The sequence below is a fragment of the Apis florea genome, unplaced genomic scaffold (genome assembly GCF_048593485.1).
Source record: "Apis florea isolate Af1SG1 unplaced genomic scaffold, ASM4859348v1 contig_2350_pilon, whole genome shotgun sequence".
In the NCBI taxonomy this organism is placed as follows: Eukaryota; Metazoa; Arthropoda; class Insecta; order Hymenoptera; family Apidae; genus Apis; species Apis florea.
In genome coordinates this window covers 6,326,800-6,349,602 of record NW_028256565.1, presented here as the reverse complement: position 1 = coordinate 6,349,602, position 22,803 = coordinate 6,326,800, and the positions used below count along the sequence as shown (strand labels likewise).

The 22,803-nt window shown below is 41.2% G+C and overlaps 1 long non-coding RNA gene across 1 annotated transcript; it reads left to right on the top strand.

Moving 5' to 3' along the window:
* The first annotated feature begins 20,650 nt into the window (after nucleotides 1-20,650).
* Nucleotides 20,651-22,188, top strand: LOC147658147 (uncharacterized). Its single transcript, XR_015291145.1, has 2 exons — nucleotides 20,651-20,922; nucleotides 21,382-22,188. It is a non-coding gene; the product is annotated as an uncharacterized LOC147658147 (long non-coding RNA).
* Nucleotides 22,189-22,803: the final 615 nt, after the last annotated feature.

Sequence of the window (22,803 nt, the reverse complement as noted above, 5' to 3'; positions counted from 1 at the left end):
GGGCCCCAAATGGATGAAATGAAGATGGATACCGTCGATCGGCTCCCTACTTGTTGCGATACATAATTGGAGAGAGCAAGGATTTTTGTTGAACCTACCACGCGCGGTCAAATGACCGTTTTTGAAATTTCCTTTAGAATTTCTTGTATACGAAGTTACTGTATCGTGCATTGACTTTTTCTATAATGTGGATACAATCCATTTTTTTCAATATTCACGACTTTCTGTATCGTTTACTTTACGTTTATCCAATTAGCTAAAAATCTCTTTCTATATTAAGATAGAAATGTTTTTTTGCAGCGGTCATTTGATCGCTCATGGTAGGAATAGGTGAATACATGAAATGTCGGTAGGTTTAGCGTTAAACGTTACTTACTTTTTTTTCGAGATGGATACTTTTGAATTAAATTTCCGTTATTCTCTAAATCTGATCGATCGTCAACATCAATTTCGAGCCAAAAACAATTTTTGGATAATTAAAACGAACCGAGAATTTATCCCACGTAAGTGCGAAGTAACGAAGAGAGAGAGAGAGAAGAGCGTATCCGAGTGGATTGAAAAATCGACAACAGGAGTGACGAGATCGAGTGGGCCGTTTCTCGCGGGTCAGGTGTTCCCCGTATTGTTTTTTCGAGGTGACGAGGGGGAGGGGTGAGAAAGGGTCAGGTAAGACAGCGGGCACCACGCGGCGTTGTGTCAGTGGGGGGCCCCCGAAGAAGGGCCCCGATGCCCGCCCACATCGCGGCGAACAGCGGCGCCCTATCCGATCCTAAAATCCCGATCTTTCGGCCACGATAAACCTACGGCCCGGATATTTATTATTTGTAATTTACGTCGTGAGATCCGGCTCGTTAAGCCTCCACCACAACTTGGAGGCTAGAATGTATCCTTCCTCGTATCGCGTCCCTCCATCGCCGTTTTTTCCAATTTCGAGGGAGGAAAATCATGGGGAGAGGTGGCGCACGATTTCTTTCCCATCTTTTTGCGAAATCGAAAATCGGAAGCTTCCTATTTTCTTTGTTCGAAACAGCGCCGCACACGTCGCTCTCTTTTTTCGGTCGCACGAGGATCGATCGCTTCGTCCAAGGGGATGAGTTGGGTTAATGGACTTTGAGATTTGGTGAGAATTGGGGTGGCGGTAGGAGGAGGCGATGTTGGGGACGGCTCGATTTAACGGTAGGAGACTAATTTTTGTGCGGTATTGGGGGCTGGTTTGGGGAAAGGATTTGGTTTTCTAAGATTTTCGAAAGATTTTCTCAGGATCATCATTTGAAAATTCGATTGATTCGGAATACGTGTTGAAGAAACGTAACAAGAACGTTTGATTGAACAAAGTTGCATCGTAATGCAAAATATAAACATAAAAATCGCCAACTATTAATGATACTTAATCTAAAAAGAAATCAGAATTGTTTGATTTTTTCCTATCGTTTATTCAAGAAACTCAAAAAAAAAAAAAAAGTTGCAAACTGGATCGTTCAAGTTCGGAACAAAAGAGTGGTAAAAAGAAGAGAGGGGAAAAAAAAAAAAAATAAAGTGGAAAAAAAGAAAAGGAAAAAAAAGCGAGAGACCACGACGAGGGGGAAGGGGTATCGAGACAAAAACTGAGAGGCGAGGAGAGAGAGAGAGAGAGAGAGAGAGAGAGGCGTGATGGAGGTGAAGAAGTTTGCCGAAGAGAAGAAGCAGAAGAAGCAGGAGGAGTAAAAGGAGGTGGTGGAGGAGGAAGAGGAGAGTGAAAAAGAGAGAGGCACCGAGTAATTTAATACCGGAAGCGTCTTGAGCGTGACGCCACCCTGAAGGTGCAGGATACGCGTCGAGGATAGGCAGGTAGGAGGTGGGGCAAAGAAGGTGGAGGCGATGGCGATGGTGCAGCCAGTCAGTGGGAGTCGGTAGGTACTCGAGGCCGCCATGCAAGCCGAGCTTCCTTCGTGTGCCTCCTCTGTCTCTTTTCCTTCCATCTTTTTCCACCGACCTTCTCCCTTCCCTCGTTTCCCATCCTTCTTTCCTCCGCGGTGCACACGGGAGAATCGCGTCGCGCCTCAAGCTTCCTTCGTGCTTCTCCGTCTACTTTCCTCCCTTTTAGTCTAGAACGTTCCGTCTTCTACCCAAGTCCAACCCAAAATAAGGCTGTTCCACTGCTCGGCCCCAGTCCTTCGTTTCGCTTATTCTAGATGCAGTTACACGTAGGGATCGGCCGAAAAAACGTACTCCGCTCCGTTTGGCTCGTCTTACAATTAGGGGATTAGGACGTCTGGCTGGGTAACGAGTCTGACCCGGCTCGTCCCCATTCCCCTGCCGCGTCGCCCGCTTCTCCTCGTCTCCTTCCTTCCTCTCATCGCGCGTATATAATATACTTCCTTAAATTTTGAGTCGAGGAATCGTCGAGTGGAAGACTGGAATTTAGATATCTCGACACCCATGTAAAACCGCTGTAAACTTATTCTTCTCCTCCATCTCCGATCATTTCAAAAGTGCTCGAAGAAAAAGCGCTTCCAAACCGCGCAATTTATTCGACATTTCGAGCACAGGAAGCTTCCCTAAGCTCAAACACCACGCTTCTCTCTCCTCCATCATCCTCGCTTATTTAAACACTCCTCCCCTTTCTCTCTCTCTCTCTCTCTCTCACCGTGACACTTTTTTCCCGGACGAGACGAGAGCTTCCTCCGTGCGACTTTTCTCTTCTCCCATCCACCTTTTCCTCGCTCCTCCCCCTCAACGACCGTCGTCTCTCCCTCGCCACGTCCTTTCCCTCTTGCGTATTTCACGTACGTACGCCTCTCTCCGTGGCCGCGTGTGCGGGAACGCCGTTGTGTGGCCGATCTTACGTACTGCGGAGCATGTACACGGCCGGGATGTAAGTACGTACCTACCTACGCCCAAAGGGATTGAATTACCACCGCGAGCCCCTATGTGGCAACTCTCTTACTTAACCTACCGTCGGGAACTGTATCGACGCATTTTTCTTACACGGGGTGTCCCGCAAAGCGGGCCAAGCCTCGCCTCTTTCACCGACCGGTGAATTTTAACTATACCCCGCTCACCCATCTCGTCCATTCCTTTCGATTTACCCGACTTCTACTTGAGGCGTTGGCCGTCGTCGGTTCGGGAACAGGAGGTAACAGGTGCACGATGGTAGGCGCGGTTATTATTTAGGGCGCGTTTCGTTTATGATAAATTTTAATCGAGAGCAAACGGTTTTTTCCAACTCGAAGAATATATGTCGTTGATCGTGAAAATGTCGATGGCTAAGATCGTTTATAGATTACTTGATGGAATATATCGGTGAATGAGTCGTATTTGCTCGTTTAAAAATGTCGGGAAGTCTCAAGGATTCTGGCTGCTTTTTTTTTTTTTTCAGTTTTTCAGTAGAATTAAGGGTATAATTTAATTTATATTATCGAATAAAGAAGGTGTAGAGATATTTCTGTGGATCGTAGGTTGTTTGATAAATGTTCAGGTGAATTGATGATGGAGGGATGACCAAGGATATTTTAAGTTTCGATTAAGGTCTCGAGAAGATTAAGAATTAAGATAAGACCGTGGAAACCGTGTGAAAAACGGCGTTAATTATGGCGTCTAATCCTTCGAAATATTCTTCCATTCTGTCTTATGAAAATTTTGCGTATCACGCTTACACTCTGTTTTCACATGTCTTTCGACACGCGATAAAATTTTCTTTTAAAGATACCATCATCCCGAAGCAAGTATTCTGACGTATTTTACAACGAGGTGAACACAAATACGTTGTAATCGAGTGCAAAAGGTTAATAGAATTCTTGCTTTGAGACTTGTATATCCGAATTATTACGTTACGAGAAAAAGTTCCGATATTTTATTGATATTTGAACTTTATTTCAATAAATTCAATACACGAATTGATAGCGACGGATAAATGATAAATTAATAATTTTGATTGAGCAAAGAAAATTACGTGCGTACAGTATATAGAAGCACGAAAGAGAGATGTTATAACTATTTATGCACCACTACTATCGATTCTATCTAAATTACTCCTTAAAGAATAACAAAAAACGACTTAAAGTCGTAAAACATTCATAAACTAACTAATTTACTCTTAACTCTCTCGTCCACACGAGACACGAAGAATAACCTCTCTCTAAAAAAAAAAACCATAATATATCTTTACATGCTTCCATTATAAAAATTACATCCAAGATATAAATAAATCGTAAATTGCAATAAGATCTCAAACTCCTTCGTAACAATCCTCGAGCCAATCTTATTAAGAAAAATCTTGTAAAAATTTAAAAAATAAAAACTATAATACAAATACTTGCTTCTCGCTTAAAACCACCTAAAAAAAAAAAAATAATAATAATAATTACACCATCCAACCACCAAAAATCTCCAAAATTCTCCAAAATTCTCAGTTTCTTAATTACGTTTCACGCGAACGAAAGGGGAGAGGAGAAGAGAAGAGAAGAAGAAAAAAATAAGCTTGCCGTCAATCTTCACCCCGTGGGACATAATTGAGTTCTCCCGCGCCTCCCAAAGGACCGTTTCTCCCGGAGGAAGGAGGAGGAGGAAGAGGAGGAGGAAGAGAGAGGACGAAGGGGACGCGTAAGCTCATCTCGATCCCTCCAACGGATTCACGGTTCCGCGGACGGGTCTGCGGGAGGATGGATCGTGGCCACGGGAGGACGAGCAGCCGGAGAGGAGGCTGGAGGAGGTGGTAGGAAAAGGAACGGAGGCGGGTAAAGGGGCTCTCACGTTACCTTCGGTGCGGCCAGGTGTCGGGTTACCTCCGACCTCATCTTCCTCCGTGCCTCCGCGAGTTTGCCACCATCGACATCGGCTACGTCTCTACGTCTGTCCTTACGTACGCCTACCATCCGTCCTGTCACCTTAGTTTCGCACATGTCCCGCTTTTTCGCCCGCTCCTTCTCCATCGCCGCGTCCACCCCCTATATATCCGTTCTGGAGTAATAGGTCGAGGACCTCGGGAGGGAAGGGGAGGGCGATAATCGTGTGGAAGGCGAACGATTTCTTACCAACCACGTAACTGGAGGAATTTGGAAGGACGAGTTTGGAACAGTTTGTTATATGTATTGATCGATTGCGTCGCGGGATTGGAGAAGAGGTGATATCGTGGAGATGCGTGGTGTAATTTTGTCGACTTTTTAGAGTAGGTTGTTCCTTTGGGGACGAATATTTCTTGTCGAAGTGGATCTTGTCGAAGATATACGTTTTGAAAGTTTGCTAGTAGTAGATTGTTTCTTCCGTTCTATAGATACATTTCAATTACGAATTGTATATGTAATCAATGTTCATCGTATCGAATAAATTTCTAAATTTCGGGAATTAAATATTTAAAAAAAAAAAAAAAATGGTAGATTCGGGTCAAACAACATTTGGGGAGGAAAAAATCGAACAAGAAGAAATTTTAATCTTGTCTTGATCAAAATTTTCGCTCGAAGAAACGTTTAATTAAGGGTGGAAGCCATGAGGTGAAAAAAAAAAAGAGAGAGAGAGAGAATGGAAAACTTCAAGGTATTCATCGCTTTTGTTTCATCGTGATGTAAACGGAATAGAGGTGAAACAAGTAAAGTATCGATGAAATCATTTTTGACTTATCGATCAATGGTCGGCCCCCTTGTATAATTACTTCAGTGGATAATTAAAACGCACCCCAGCCGCATTTCCTACTCTTCATATCTTCGGCAAAGGGTGTATAATCGATACTGGCATCGAGGGGTGTCCGTAACTGGAAATGCTGCGATCGAAAACCACCCCTTCTATTGTCTCCGCATATCATCCCCTAAATACCCCGCACCCTTCGATAAACAACTGCGAAACAACCTATAGATGTAATAACGATACTTTCGATTACTATTCGTCGGAAGTAGAGATAATTAATTGGGAGAAAATCGTTGAAAGTAAACGTATTTACCTTTATCTTTTTTTTGCAATTCACTTTATACGCTCTCGTTTACATATCGTCAAAAAATTTGGAATCACTATAAACGCATTTATTCCATACAAGAAAGAAGAAAAATATTTATATACGCGTATATATTATTAAATTTTTGGATTGGATTGGATTACGCGTAACGAATCGTCCGTTCTCCTCCACGAGAATTCTTCTCGTAAGCGAAAACGTGTTAGTTTTGATCGACAAGCTTTCGGAAAACATATTATGGGATCGCGTTTGGCCACGTGTTGATTCACGTGCATCAACGAGAAACCACCGCGGTGTGCTTTCGTACATCGATACATGGAACAGAAAGGGAGGACAAAGGGATCGTTGGTATACGCGCTGTGGGGATGTTAATGGTCGAGGGTGTCGCGTAACGAGATCATAACGCCAAGAGGGTGGATCGTGCGAGCCTATCTTCTCGCCGTTCCCGACTTTACTCCAATTCCTCGTCCGCGAGAAACGAGAGTGGCTCGTGTTTCCGAAATATTTGACGAAAACACGGGAAAACAAAGGAAGAAGATCAATTCTTTTTTTCCCCCCGATTAATAGTTAATTCTTTAACCATAATCAGGTATTAATTCCAAAGCTTATTTGCAATCTTTCTTTCGCCAACTTTCAATCGCGCGATATCCACCACAACTTTCGATATTGCTTCATATTATTTCTAGACGCGTTCGAAGCGGGACGATTCCCAAGACAAGGTTGGAGAAAACGTCTCGTAGTTATGATATCGTGGTGGATATCGGGGGCAGCGGACGAAGGTGGAAAGAAGGGGCACCCGTCTCGAAATTGCACGTTCGAGCGCAACGAATGCGACGGCCGAGGTGGTCATGGTACCCTGGCGCGGTACCATTCCTCTGTGGTAACTGGAGAACGGAGACAAGTATCAGTTACGAGGAAAACTTCCGTGCACGCATTAACGACGTCGTATGTCCTCACGTACGACGTACGAGGGTCGCGGCGAGAACAGGTACACAACAGGTCCGAGGGAAGATCTGGGTCGCGCTATTCGGTTAAATAGAGCCGAGTCGAACCGAATCGAGCCGATGCGATACGAGGCGAGCCGAGCGGAGCCGAATCGACTGCTCGATCCGATCCGTTGACTTTTTGGAAAAGAAAAGCGGAGATCGGTGAAATAATTTTCTCTTCTCGAAGCGATGAGAATACGAGTAAAGTGGCGGGAGGATTTTTACCGAATATTTCGGTGTTAATGCGGGAATATGGAAACAAATTTTGGAAGCATGTGAACAGGATCGCGTACATCACGTCGGCACGTGGCCACGGTGTATATTATCTGTGATTTTGGTTTTCGATTCCATAATGCGCCTTTCGTGGTGTATTAAAGGATGAAAGGACGACGAATAAAGGGGCACAGACACGTGGAAGGGAGAACTGGCACACGCGGATCATTATTCTTCTTAACGATCCCCTCATTATCGTGTCGAAACAAATTGATGCTCCTGTTCGCTCTCCTAGATGTTGCATCGTTCTCCTTCGTATTTTCAAAGTTTTTACGTTTCGTTATTTAAGTACACTACGTTAATGATTAACACTCTTCGTTCGCGTAACGAAATGTTCCCTGGCAACGATCAAGTATCATTATTTTCTACACGTTGTCCTCGTGCATTATATTCCCACTCTTGTATCGTTAAATTCGTCTTTCGACGAAATTCAACAATTTTAACAGCTTATCGAGATCATTAATTAAACTGCTGCTCTTTGCACTTCTTCCAAATAAAATACTACCTTCCGAACCGATATTAATCGAATAATATCGTGTTTTACGTTATATTTTGGGGGGAGGGGGCCGCTATTAGGTTATACGACACAAGAGTCCTCGCTATTGGGTTCCATAATTTGGGGGTGGTCTCCTTCGTGTCTCTCACGACGTGGGAGTAGTCGTCCCATGAAACGGGAGTCGTTCGCATCCTCCACGATCAACGAGTTTATTTCCACGATCTGGAACCTGTTACCATCCACGAGGATCGAATCCCAACGAAAAACTGAAATTGAACGCAAGCGCGCGCGCAAAGAGAGAAGAGATTTCATCGCGGCGTGATAATAAATTTACAAACTCTTTCGATTCCCAATGGAATTCTAGACGGACGCCGTCCCCGCGTGAAATCGAAGTCCAAACCGATCAACAACGATCGTCTATTCCATCGTCCCCGAGCCATCAAAAATAAATCCAAAACAAATTACTCGGTTATATAGCGGGAAGAAGTTACAGCCTTCCCCCTTCGCGTTTAATTTCCAACGCGATGCATCGGATGCAATGTCTCCACCAGCCAATTTTCTCCAAATAATTCCCGGCTAAATTGAAAATGCTAATTTTGATCTACATTCTCCGATTACCCCCTCCATTAATTCCAACGATTTTTCTCGTTTCCCTGTTAATTAATACCTAAACTATCTCCTATTCTTGATTAAAAATCTAAGCATATATATATATTATAATACGATCAAATAAACTTTTAAATATTTAATAACTGAATAATATTTGTTCTTAAAAACTGATAAACAATAATAACGATTAATTCATTTCAATTCCGTAAGCCAGGCTCCAGCTTAGCTTAGATGATATTAAAATTCCTACGTAATTAACACAACCACGTTTCGATCCAATACGAGATCGAATTGGCGACTTGACGGAGATCGTGGGACGGATCATACGAGGATCACAATGGCGCGCGTTTCCTCCGGCCGTATTTACGAGTTGTGGCGTTATGATCGCGTGACTTTGGGGACCGGTGCTATTGGTATCCGGCAATGCATCGGTAATGAAACGAGGCAGCGAGCAAGAGGCAATAGTCGTAAATAGCCGGCTACCTACTTACTCGAGAGACAGAGAGAGAGAGGCGTGGTAATTGTTTTGCCAACGTTGGCCCCGTTGTTATTGCCGCGACCGGGGCCCCGACACTTGGATCCATTCCATTGTCGAAGGATTTTCTGGATCCACGAGGATTGACTCGATCTCAGGTTGATGATAACCTCGTGACAATCGCGGTAAATCAATAGGCCGATCTTCGAGATGGACGATAAAACGAACGGTTTTGACACGAACGGCCGATATATAGTTATTAAACGATGCGTTCGGGCGGAATGGAAGAGTGAATGGTAGATAAACGAGGCTCGAAATAGTTCGTGCAAGTGGACGGGCATGATTCGTCCAGGCATGCGCAGGGTTACTGACATTGCTTGAAAATACGTATTACGTATACTTCGACGGATGCATCGTTGGCTCTGCAAATTTTTACATGCATCCCGATTGAAACGCGCACTCGACTTTCATGCCAATATTATCCATCAGTCACTCAGCTCGTAAGCATAAATTATAAGTTAAATCACGCGTTCGTTCATCTCTTATCCACATAAAAGATACAAGATTTTTAGGATTAGCTTCGATCAAAACTTATTATTTGTAGAAAAAGAAATCCGATAAATTCAATCTTGCGATCTCCTCTTGTTGAAAAAAGAACGGATAAAATTCTCTTCTATTTTGAAAAGGACGATGCACCAAAAAAAAAAAGAAAAAAAAAGAAAGCTCTCGTTGTTGAGCAGAGGGATGGATGCCGTATATTTCCAGGGGGCGCCGTGAATTTCCGGTGGTATCTCGATACAATCTTGGCCGTGGTCGCGGGCAAAGATTCTTCTCGATCCGGTCGAAGACTCGCGCGCGGGAAGACAACGTCAGGATAAGAGGAGGAAGAAGAGGAAGAGGAGAAGGAGGAGGGAGGTGCGTGCGTGGAGGGCACAAGAAGGGGTCGAGAGAGTGGCAAGAGAGTGGAGAGAAACAGAAAAGAAACACGCTACACTCTATAAATACGAACGGGTAATTGATTCAGTAATAACTAACTCAACCGAGCCAACGTGAGGCGTCCTCTCTCGTGCATTCCTCACTCTGTTCCCTCTTCGTTTCCTCGTCTGCCTCGTCCAGACCTTTTTCTTTCCTTCTCTTCCTCCTCCTTCTTCTTCCAGTTCTTCTTCTCCTTTTTCTTCTTCTTCTTCTTCTTCTTCTTCTTCTTCTTCCTTCACCTCTTTCCACCTCCACCGATTCTCGCGTGTTCCACGCATAAATATGTATGCCGGTAATAATATAAGCAGCCACGGTGGTGGTGCTGTTTGGGGAGAGACGCTTTCGTATCGTAGGACCCCGGGGTACCATACGTCACGCCCTTCTTCTCGCGCGTACCAACGACGACGACACCGCTATCGATACGTACCAAGAGATGTCGAACACCGACTCGTGGGTAGATAAACTTCGATTTTTCGGGTGTTGCATCATCGGTAATACGTTCTTCCTTCGTTCGTACATTAATAACATTTCACTCGATTGTAATGATACTTAAGAGAATAAGAGATAAGGTAAGAAGAAGCTCCTCTCGAATTGTATCGGCGTATCGGGAAAGTAGCGGACTAGAGGTAGTGAGCCAGGGATTCCCCTAGTTTCAACGCCCATTATTCCATATTCAATTTGTGGGTTAACCGATAATTGCGTAACGCCATTCGTATTCGAGCACAGGCGTATATTAATTCCCCCCCTGCCTCTGTCGTATTTTCTCGGCCATCCGGCTGAAACCGCCCGCCCGCCCCGTGGCCGAGGTTAAACGTCCGTAGCTGGCCAACAACCCCGGCTCGTTCCGTGCTTTCGCCGATCTTTATCTGTTATCCGGTCCCGAGGGAGGCGGCAAGGAGGGCCTTTCCTAGACCCGCCACCGTGCACCACCTCTGCCGCCGCAATTAGAGATACACGGATGCACGGTTATTATCCGTCGGATATGCGCCATCGTTGCGAATATGTTGCATATAGCTAACGAGACACTGGCCAGACTTGATTTATCGTGCTACGGGGTAGTACCGGGGAGAACGTTGAATTTCTATCTAGGCTTTTTTTTTCTTCTTCTTCTTCTTCTTCTTCCTTTTTCTCTTTTACCACCGTAATCGTTTGTTGTTTCGATATATACATAGGGGGAGAGGGGAGAGGAATGGTTGAATTGTATCGATGAATACAATTTTTATGAATAAATATTGTAGGAGGGTTGGCACATGTGAATAATAAAATATGGTTATTTCAATTGATAAAATTGAAGTACGAGATAATCGAAGAAATAATTGATGAAACTATTATTAAGTAAGATGCTATTATATGTATTTTGTAATCTTCTTCTTATCTTAACGTGTTCTCCGCCAATTTTTTTGTGTCGGTCCTCAAAAGAAAAAGAAGAAGAGAGAGATTCGCGACGATATTTTAAAGTGTCGGGCAATAAATAGAGCACAAAACGAAGAATTATAATATGTCTCGAGCTAAATAATATACGAGTTTCAAAGAAACGAGAGGCGTAAGAAAAAAAAAAGAAATGAAATTAACGCATCGCATGCATCGGCGAGATGTTCGGGACTGGTCCGAACGTGTTCGAGAGATAGGTCGTCGCGGGTGGGGATTTACGAGGAACTGGTAGCAGTAATATCTGCCAAATGTATAATTAACGGTGGGCCGACAGGCTGCTTCGAAAAATGCTGAAATTCGAGCTCCCATTGGGCGCGGTCGCTTCTGGGTGGACGAGTGATTTCGTCGCCCCGAGGGTCGGTCGAGAGCATTCCGTGATCGATCCGACGATCGATTGTTCTGCCTACCTGTTACCGATCCTCGAGAAAACCTATTGCCTAAGTATACCGCTTCCTGCCACGTTGACACACGTCAAACCACCTCCGATAACTCGAAATTATTTTGCACCAACCTCTCTCTTTTCTTTTTACTTTATAAAATATTAATCGTATTAATCTTATTATCTCAACGCCATTATCTATCAGGTATTAACACAAGATATCGTAAAAGTTATCTCGTTTAACGTAATCGTTTCCCGCAGAACTCGAATCTCAATTAAAAAGAAGAAAAAAAAAAAAAAAGAAAACACGTAAGAAGCCCATATCAGAACCAATAAGAGATCTCAATCTCGATAAATACCGATATTCTCTCGTCCCGCGTGACAAGAATACCGCGGGACACAATGGGCCACGCGTGTAATACAAACGGCACTCATTAGATCCTCGTCGTCGATGGTGGCTAACAAGACACACGAACGAGGAAAGAGGAACTTCTCTCGGTGGAAGCTCATCAGAAGACGGCCCTGAGCGTTCCGCGGCGAGGAGGGTGAAGGGGGAAGAGAGAAAGAGAAAGAGAAAGATAGGCAGATAGAGAGAGAGAGAGAGAGAGAGAGAGACAGGAGGGGTCTGGCAGGAGCGGAGGCTGACGGGCAAAACTGGTGTGGGGGCTAGGTGTTAAAACACGGTAATTAACAACGAGGAACGGCGTGGAGAACGGACGAGGACGAGAGAGACCACCTCTCGGCCGCTCTCTCGGTGGCTACCAAGATTTACTGCCAAATGGCAGCGTATTTATGAACTACGCCTCGTGTGCACACCACGCCACGTTGTGGGGGACACGTACGAGGCGGAGAGACCGCGTTGTGTAATCACACGTGCGGGACGAGGACGGCAAGCATCGGGGCCCCGGCCGTAAGAAGGGCCGAGCAGTGGAGTGCTAACCGGCCATCGATCATGTTTCGTGGATAGTTAGGAGCCATGAAACATTCATGCACGATCGACCACCCATCGCAGGCCCTCGTCTTTTCGCTCGAATGGGCAAACGCAGCGGCCAGCCCGTTTCCATCCTGCCTGTCCACGAAAACGTTTTCCCGCCCCACACCTCCCTCGACTGAGAGAGGCGTATCCTAGATCGAGAATTCATTAATTGGGGGGCGGGGGAGGGAGAGAATCGATTTAATTTGGATTTGGTTATTTGGACTTTTGGTTACAGCGAAGAAAGTGATTTTACGATCTTTTACGAGCGTTTGAGAGCGTTTTTAGCTCAATCGTGTCTTAAAAATACTTGAACAAATATGGGAACATCTACTAAGGAGATCAATTTTTGGAATGGACAAAACGTCCATTTCGAAGGTTAAAATTAAAGGATACATTATCGCTATTTTCGTGAAAATTGTTGAAAACTGTTCCTATCACTCGACACCATCGACGGTGCACAATCAATGATCTTTTTCCTTTCAAGAAGGAAGGAACATGACGTTTCTCGATTGTCACGGCAACGAAGCGTGATGAACGTTCGTTCGTTAGGGGAACTGGCCGGCGATGGTAACTCTTTCAAACGACGACGCGGGCTACAAACGAGGCCTGTTTAGACGGTCGGAAGAGCGCCGACAGTACGATGAACGACCAAGGAGAAGGGAAGGGAAGGGAACGAAACGAGGACGAAGCTTGATTGGAGAAAGAAAGAAAGAAGGGAAGGAAGGAAGGAAGGAAGGGAGAGAGAGAGAAAAGAAGAAAAAAGGATGGATAACGTAGCCAGGACGAAGAGGACGAGACACTACGTGGGGGATGAAGGGGGGAGGGAGGGCGCGTCAGACCCTTGGGCCGTCATAAACAATAGCAAGGAGTAATTGATTCTCTAATAACTTAACGCGCCAGCACGAGGTGGCCACTAACAGCCTTAGGTAGGCATAATGTATTATAGCCGGCAACAACTCGACTGCCAAGGAGAGGAGGCTTCGACGAGCACGGCCTACGAGCGCCTACGAGATTTAAGGCTCCGTGCCAATAATAAAGCAGCCACCTTGGAAAATGGCAAGAGCCCGGCGAGACGTCGGTCTCGTACCCGCTTTGCGCACGAGGAAACCCACCACCACCACCATCACCACCAACACTACCAACATCTTCCGCGCGATATACGATCTTCCAACGGGGCCTTTCTTCTCGACGACCTGGCAAAAATACACGATTTTGTCAATGAAATATTATCGACGAACGCGAACATCGATGAATCTTCGATATATCCTCGCTTGAAAATTTCTCTTTTCTCTTTTCGATTTTGCAGAATCAAGAAATTGGATTCACAGACGATAGGAATGTGAGAGATCGGTGGTGATAGTATGGATAGCGTTATATTTTTTTATTTTTCTTTCTATTTCTCTCTCTGAATGAAATTCTTATCGTGATCATTGTTTTAAATTGAAATGTCAGAAAAATTGTAGATATTATTTATGATCTAAGATGTAAGAATACACGTTCTTTCGCGTTAACGTGCAAATCTTTAAATCTTTAAATACAATACTCGATATCGTAACTTTGTCCAAATCATACTTTTATTTTCGTATACATATATTTTGAATAAATTTTTCACTAACCTTATCGCGTAGTTACACAATTGTTATAAACGTATACGCTATCAAAAATCATCTGATCCGTGACGAGATGATGAATGATAATTTTATCATAAATTTTTTCCAAAACATATTCTCACATTTACATCGTAAACTCTATTATATATATATATATACATATATTAAAATTAATCTCGTGTCAACGGTATTTTAATTCCTTCTTGAAAACCGTTCCAATTAACCATGTTACATAATTTATCCTCCCCATTTCTCTTTTCATTTTAACAATAAAACGTATCCAGATGAAATTCCAAACGAAACAAAAAAGAAAAACCTATTCCGATTCACTGAAAATTAATTATCTCCATGAAGCGATTAAAATATCACTAACAAAAAAAAATATTCCCTATAAAATTCCCTATCGCGACAGGCAACCGCTCTCGATCAAATGTCGCGATGAAAAGCGATGAAAAATCGCGTTGCCTTCGGCGTGGTTGGGAAAAGGGGCGAGGGGAATCGCGAATCGAAATAAAAAGATGCGAAATCGGGGTGTGAGGATCGCGTACGGCGGCACGGCGCGGTCTGTCATTAAGCCCGATATATCTCACACCGGCAACAACACATCGCAAACAAGAAATGACATCGAAGCCCCGGCTCTCTCGCGGCCATTAACGCGTCTGCGCGTACCTGCAACTTGGCAGAACGGCCTCCTCCACCCTTGGCCAAAGCCAACCCCACGACGCCTCGACAATTCGTGAGAAATCTCACGGTACTCGTCTTGGCCGCACAACGAATTTTTTTCAACAACAAATTATATAGGAAATAAAGACAAATAGATTCTAGATTTATTCGTTTTAGACGTTTTGAGACATGGAACATTCGAAATTTAAATTTAATTTAACGAAATCTATTATTATCTATTACTGTTGTACAATGGAATTTGAATTTTTAGACAGAGATAATAGAGTAAAATATAAATTCCGTAAAAATGAATTTCAATTGAAAGTGATATCGTCGATGAAGAATATAATATTAACGAAATAATTAATTCAGAATGTTTTTCCTTAAGGTTAAGTCTTTGGTTAGTTTTTGCACCGTTAATTACAGAGGCTCCCCTTTTTTTTCGTGAAGCCACCAGCATGCCCCTTTGTCCGCGCGAGTCTGATTTCCGTGCGAATCAATTTTTTTTTTTTTTTTTTTTAATTTATTCTCATGCGCAAACAGACACACGATCCGTTTTCCGATAACCGACAGTCTCCGTACTGTCACTCACGATCTATTCGTCCAATCTTTCCTCGAAAACTCTCGAAACAACGGACACGCGTGTAACAAAACACAATGGAACACACCAACTATATATTCCTTCATTCAAAGATACGATTATCCTTACAAAAGATCGACGAAAGATTAGATATTGAAAATCGATTTCGGCATTTTTGAAAATTAATTTCTCTCTTTCTTCTCCGCGGTACTAGGTCTGAAAATCTCATAAACCTGTGGTTTCTCCCCGGCGCGGTATAATTTAATTCCACGACCAAAATAGGGGATCCTGGATGGAAACGAAAGAATCGAAAGCCCCCCCTTCGTTCGATGGCGTGTCTAACGCTTTTTGACAGTTCCCGAGGCAACCAGGCCTCGCCGTCCGTGGTAACCGCAAAGTTTCAATAAGGAGGCACGATATAAAACCGCTTCTCCACGTATATAGGATGATCGGCCGTGTAAAAGCGGCGATATAAAATAGCGCACAAGCGTGAACGCGAACAAGCGAATAAGGTGTACGTCAACGTGACTAAAGAGGCCTCGTTACCATAATCGTCGATGCAGAGAGAAAGAGAATAAGGTGGCCGGTGTATTCTTAAATCTGGCAAGCCAACACCTAAACACGGTCATCATCGGTTTGCGGTATAATAAGATCACACCGTGGCCGGGGCCCTGAACGAGCCGCTCGTGACCCTCGTACCTGGCGATATACTTACGCCACCATACGCCTCGTTCCTCCTTCCTTCCCCTATACCCATCCCCCCTCCCCCTCCTCCTCTTCTTTTCCGTTTCGTCCTCCCTCCCTCCCTCCTCTCTCTCTCTCTCTCTCGAAGCGTCCGTCGAATCACCTCACCGTGGACCCCGAAGGCAAGAAAAAAACAAAGAGGCAAGAAATTATCGGCGGTTTAAAGATGATTTTCTGCACGGTCGACGCCTGCCCCCTATACACATGTACTTTGTTCCCCTCGTTATTAAGCCTATCTCCGAACGAATCACTGTAATACGCCCGTAATGTGTGACAATTCCGGTGATTTGTATCTGGTTGGCGCGCATGCGGAAGTTACACGCCGCGTGTTCACATTTTGTGCAGTGTGCATAATATACGTATATACACGTGTATTGTCGTGTATTGTCGTGCTCGCGTTTAAAATTTTTTTGCGCTTGTTGATCCGTTATTATCCGTTGAAAAAAATTGGAAGAATTCGGGCTACCATTGATGAATATTGATTGAAGGATCCTTCGCGTACAATCGATTTTCGATTTCAAAACTAGCGAAAAATTAGAAACATTGGTAGAAATATTGTTATACCAGATCCATCTGTACGAAGAAACATATAGGTGGGATAGATTTTTGTCAAGAAGGGATATAGAATGGATACACGATATTTCAGATCGATATTAAAAAGAGATAAGATTGTTAGATCATTTATTATAAATACGAATAAATGTACGATTTTGAACGTGTATTTTTTTTTTTTTTTTTTTTTTTTTTATTATTCTCGTTTTTAGGAAGTAGAAGTTTACGATTCGTTAAGGGCCAATAAGGAGACATTTGCATTTGGATAATTTGGATGTCAGAAAATTTTACGAGCCGATCACCCGGTACCTGGCCGGCACTCGATACCCACGGCACGTCCCTTAGCCGACAGACGAGGACGGAGAAAGAAATTATCGGCGATTTAAAGCTGATTCCTTGATCGGTCGACGCCTCCTCAACCCGGCCATACACCGGGTATTCCCTAGCCTGGTTATTACGGTTATCACTTTCCAATCACTGTAATACGCTCTTAATGCGTGACGATTCAGATGATTTGTGTGTTTCGAGGGGAGGGGAGGGGAGGGAGAATAAAGGGGGCGGCCGATGGGGTTGGGGAACGGGACGAAGAAAATGCGAAAACGCGAGGCGTGCTGCTCGATCACGGAACCATGGTTGGGATCGAGAGGAACGGTGAAACGGATATTTCTTTCCATCGGAACTTGCTACGATCAACTCAAGAAATTTTCTTAAATTAAAAGTTTAATCTCAAATTATAATTAAAAATTATAAGTAAACGATATATATTATAATTTTAAGAATAATTCAATCGAAAGGAATGTACGATATAAAATCAACTTTTTGATTTTGATTGATTAATTTTATCGATAATCGATTATTATTATTATTACTCTTTTAAAAAATATTAGATTCAACGAGGAGAACAAATTCTTCAAACTCGTTCGTTAACGTATTATTTCGAATTGATTAGATTTCTCATAACATAACAGCTGACCGATGCGCTGTGTAAAAAAAAATCCACCAAATCGTTAACGCGAATCTCGATAATGCAGTAAATTCTCCTCTCGTTTAAAATCGCATAAAGATGGAAGAAACTCGCGAGGCATCCCCTCGCGAGAATCTCTCCGTACATTTTTCAATTCGAGTAATACTCGGTACGACACGTACCTCTCATACGAGCGGATCGGTTGAAAAGCCGCAGGAGAATTGAATGGCCGTCTCGCGAGAGGAAAGAAAGCGGACGACGAAGAGGAAAGAAGAGGGAGACACGGTGAAAATGCGAGAGAGAAAAGATTAGAGGAAGGAAGGAAAGAAGAAGGCAACCACCACGAACGACGACGACGACGACGACGACGACGGCGACGAAGAAGAAGAAGAAGAAGAAGAAGAAGAAGATCGAGCAACAAGATCTCACGAGGTATCTCGATAAATCCCTTTCGCTGGACAAATAACGACAAGGCTCATTACTATAAACACGTCTCGCGTGGTCTCTGCGTGTGGCACGTCGGCCTCTCCGTTCCCCGACTATTTATTTTTATATCTACATGGATTTTTTTCGTTATTATATTATCTGAACCGTTCGTTCCTAATCGTGACCGTGGTCGCACACCGTCCGACATGTTTGTCCCCGCGTGCGTGAGCCGCGTGAAACCTCGATAAACAATGTAAACGAGATCGGAATATAAGAAGAACGGGCATCGATGCAATTATTTTTATCACTCGTCCCTCCTCGCTCCCCACCACGTTGAATTTCATTCGACGAGGACCACCCTCCCGTACGATTTTTCGTTTCCCGTACGACCGGCTTCAGTGCCGTGAAGATTTTACCTAAGAATGATCCGTAGGTGTGAATTAATTACAAGGAGAAAGCTTTATCGTGTTGACTCGCGCGTCACGAAAGCATAACGCGTTCGATGCTCGTTGATTTGAGAAGGCGATTAAAGGTCGCGTTACATCCACTCACTGTGTCCCGACACAGGGTGATCGTTATTATATTGCCAATCATGCTCCATTTTTACGAGACATCAAATTTAATTAATCTTCGGCTTCGAACATTTTTCTTTATTCTTCTTCTTCTTCTTCTTCTTCTTCTTCCTCTGTTTTTAGTTTTTATTTATTATCTCCCCCTACTTTTTCATCTTATTTTTCAACTCGTTCGATTGGTTTCGAATACGAAGGAAGGGAATATGTTTGGCATGGTCTCGTTTTGGTTTTGTAGATTACGGCAACAGGGACGAGAAGCCTGGTGCACACGTATCGACGTCGATCGATATGTCAATTAATTTTCATAAGCAGATCCGGTTAAATGGGCAGACACAACCCAATGGGGGCACGTACGCTCTGTTTCGCGCACCTGGTCAGATTCAGGGTTTCCCCTCCTTTCGAATTTTTTACTCTTCTCTCTTTTCTCTTTTTAATCTGTTTCCCTCTATTTTTTTTTTTTTAATTCAATTCGATTCAACTCGGTTCAATTTATTTGCTAATTTACATGTTTACATTTTTACATTTCTTCACTTAAAGAAAGTTAAGTTAGTCAAAAGAAAAAGTAAGAGTGAAAGGGAAAATAGATGATCGATAAAAAGAATATTTGAGTACTTTTAAAAAGTTTCTATTTTCAACAAATATCATACTTGTTCGAAATTAATTTAATTTCCCTTCGAAATTATGCAAAAACCGAACTCCCTTATTCTCAACCTATTTTATATTTCGAATCGATGTTCCCCGGAACAGATGCGAAAAGGCACCACCTGTGCCAGCCTCGCGTCATCTTGCAACTCCATATCGATATACTATCTCGAATCTGCATCATTTTTTAATTACACCATTCGCGCCTGCTAAACAATTATCCCTTAGAACTTCAGGTTCCCTGCGCGCGCCACCTCGTTCTTTCCCTTCTTCTTCCTCTTCCTCTTTTCTCTCTCTCTCTCTCTCTCTCTCTCTCTCTTTCTCCTCTTATTTTTATTTATTTTCACGAACCCTTCAGGATAAATCGTCGAGAAGGGGAAGAATCGGTCGATACTTTGAGGGGCCACGTCTCGTGTAATTTTCATCGAGTGGGTGGATACCCATTATTTCGCATTACAGGCTCCTTACCGGCACCGATCCTCTCGTAGAATCGCGGCCCTATCGCGACTTCGCGTTACGTTCGCACGTCTTCCGCCTGTTAACACGCTTCCCGACGCGCCGCGACTTTAATCTTCCGCGCAGCGTGCAGCAACGTTCGAAGAGTTGGAGAGGAGAGGGGGAGAAACGTTTCTGGTATGGCCTCGACGAAGAGAACCGCACGAACAGGATGATTTTAAAGTTGAAACGGAAAAGTGCGAGATAACGCGCTTCTCTCTTCGCGATTTTTATATATATTCAACCGTTTCTACGTAGATATGTTGAGATATCAATTTTTATACGTTAATGTGATGTTCATATTAAAAAATAATCTTGAATTATTATAGAATTAAGATTAGAATTAAATCTAAAACCAATGATATAAGGCTAATTTTTTAGATCTATTAATGTTTAGATTGTGTAATATGTTATATATATTATCAATTATATTATATTAATATATAGATTTGTTGATAATTATACGTTGATATTAGAAAATATAATTTTAATTATATATTAATTATCAATAGCATAATAGATTTTATATTTTTTGTTTTTGCAATATTTCTAGAAATATAAAAGTATTTTTGAAAATTAATTTTAGAAAAATTTTTAGAGATATTTACTTTAAAAAGATAAGACGTGTATCTATAGAATGTATCTATAGAGAAATTAAGAATCAATACAATGTACATGTAAATATATAAATATTTAGATACATGAAAAGATATATATATATATAAAAGAGATTTCTAATTAGATTTTGAATTGTATACAGATATCTTCATAATAAAGAAACAGATAGATGCATATCGTTTTTTGATTCGATATCGATACACGACTGCCGGAATTTAGCTTTCCTTATACCTGTGAAGTTAGCCATTATATCTGACAAATCCTATCATTACGCTAATAATTGGGATGTCAAAAATAAAACGAATCGGAATATTAAAAAGAGTTGATATTATTATTATTTCAGAATTAAAGTTATTAAAATTAATAATTATAAAGTTATTAAAAAAGAAAATTCGAGAAACTTCCAATAAATTCGGTACAAAAATACGTCGTATATAATAAGCAAACCGGTTGCTTTCTTCTTACCGACTAAAGCAACCGTAATAAATCATTTCGCAACAAGGTCGTCCTTTCTAGCATATCAATGTAGCCACAAGGTAAAGCAAATAATTGATGAAGATGAAGAACGAAAATGAGATGCAAATAAATCAATGAAAACTTATGAAAAATCGATAAGAATTACTTAGACGTCACGTCATAAACTTAACCTATATTAAACATACTAAATATCTAATTATATACATTTTATATACATTATAGCGATTTATAAGGTTCAATATGAAATCTGTAAAATGACAAGTTTTTTGAAAATTTGCAAAGTTTTAAAAAAAATATATCGCAATTTCCAATACAATCGATAAATAGCAAACAAATACTGTAAAAATTTATAACGAATTACAATGAATAATTTAAATTTTGCATTAAAGATTAAATTTTCTAGTAACTCAAAATTTTAACAAGAAACAGCACAATCTATATTAGGGAAACGCTAATTAAAAATTTCTCTATTACTTTTTGCTATATTTTTTTACATACCGATTATCACGAACGAATAGCAAGAAACACGATTCCCATCGTGTCCCATGATGTGCGGCGAGCATGTGTAGAAAGAGAAAAAATGCCGGCACGACTGGTGAAACACAGCGTAGAACGCGAGCGGCGTGGAAGACTGTAGTTAGCGACTATTAATATCATCGATCGGGATCGATAGTTGCCTGCGAGGCGTCATAATGATACGGTGGATTCAACGGAGCCCCATCGATACTTTTTCGATACCCGCCACATACTCATCGTACACTCAACTACAAGTGGCGCCACTAACGATCACTGCGAAATCATATGCGTCCGAATAAACTAACGATAACTTATTTCAAATGATCGCCTAATTATCATTCCATTAATTACTTGAGTCAATTTGAAATAATGATAACTAAAGTGTAAAGAGAAGAAATAGAGTAGTGATGAGCGCCTATAAACGACATGCTTTGTCAAAAACTCATTATCAATGATCTTGTAAAATATTTTTTATAAAATTTCTAATTTTAAATTTCTAAATTTATATTAACAATGAGAAATTAATCAAAAATAATAGTTTTCTTCGTTTATTCATAGAGGAATTTAATGTCAATGATTATGTAGCAAATGCTTTTTTGATCGATCATTAGTTTATTTTTAAAAAAATTGATCAATTTATTTAGAAAAAAAATATAAAATAAATATAATATAATAAATGTAGTAAACGTTTTTCTACCATTTGAAATTATAATAATTAATTAAAGTTGTTAGTTTTAGAAAATCGTGAATTGTATAAAATTGTATAAAATGTTATAATAAATATTATAATTGAAAATATAACAATATAATAATATAATTTTTACTTATTAAAAATAAAAATATTTTTCTACGCATTACGTTAGAAATATTTATAACATTTAAAGCAAAAGATAAACTAGAAAATATAGTATAATATGCGTGGAAATAGAAAAATAGAAACATGTTATAAACTATAAAAAGTAAAAAATACGTGATTTGTCATCAAAAGACATATTATGATATATGATAATTATATGAGAAATAAAAATTCAATATATGAGAAATGAAAAGATTCTTGTATGCATAGAAAAAAATTTTATATATATATATATATATGTTTAGAATGATAATAAATAATAAATGATTATTGATTACCTGTTAGCAATAGTTCCATAATATATAATATATAATAACAACACATTTATCACACTAAAAATTCAATAAATATTTAACAATAAATATTTTTTTTTACTGAATTTATTGTTAAAATATAATTATTTAAGAATACGTTTAGTGCGTCACAACTATCGCGAATTCTGTTACTCGAACTGATTATTAATTCGATTATATTCGATTATATTCGATTATATATCCGAATATATCGATTTATATTTATTATTTTTTTCTTAATTTTACAATCTGTAATATACTAATAATTAAATATT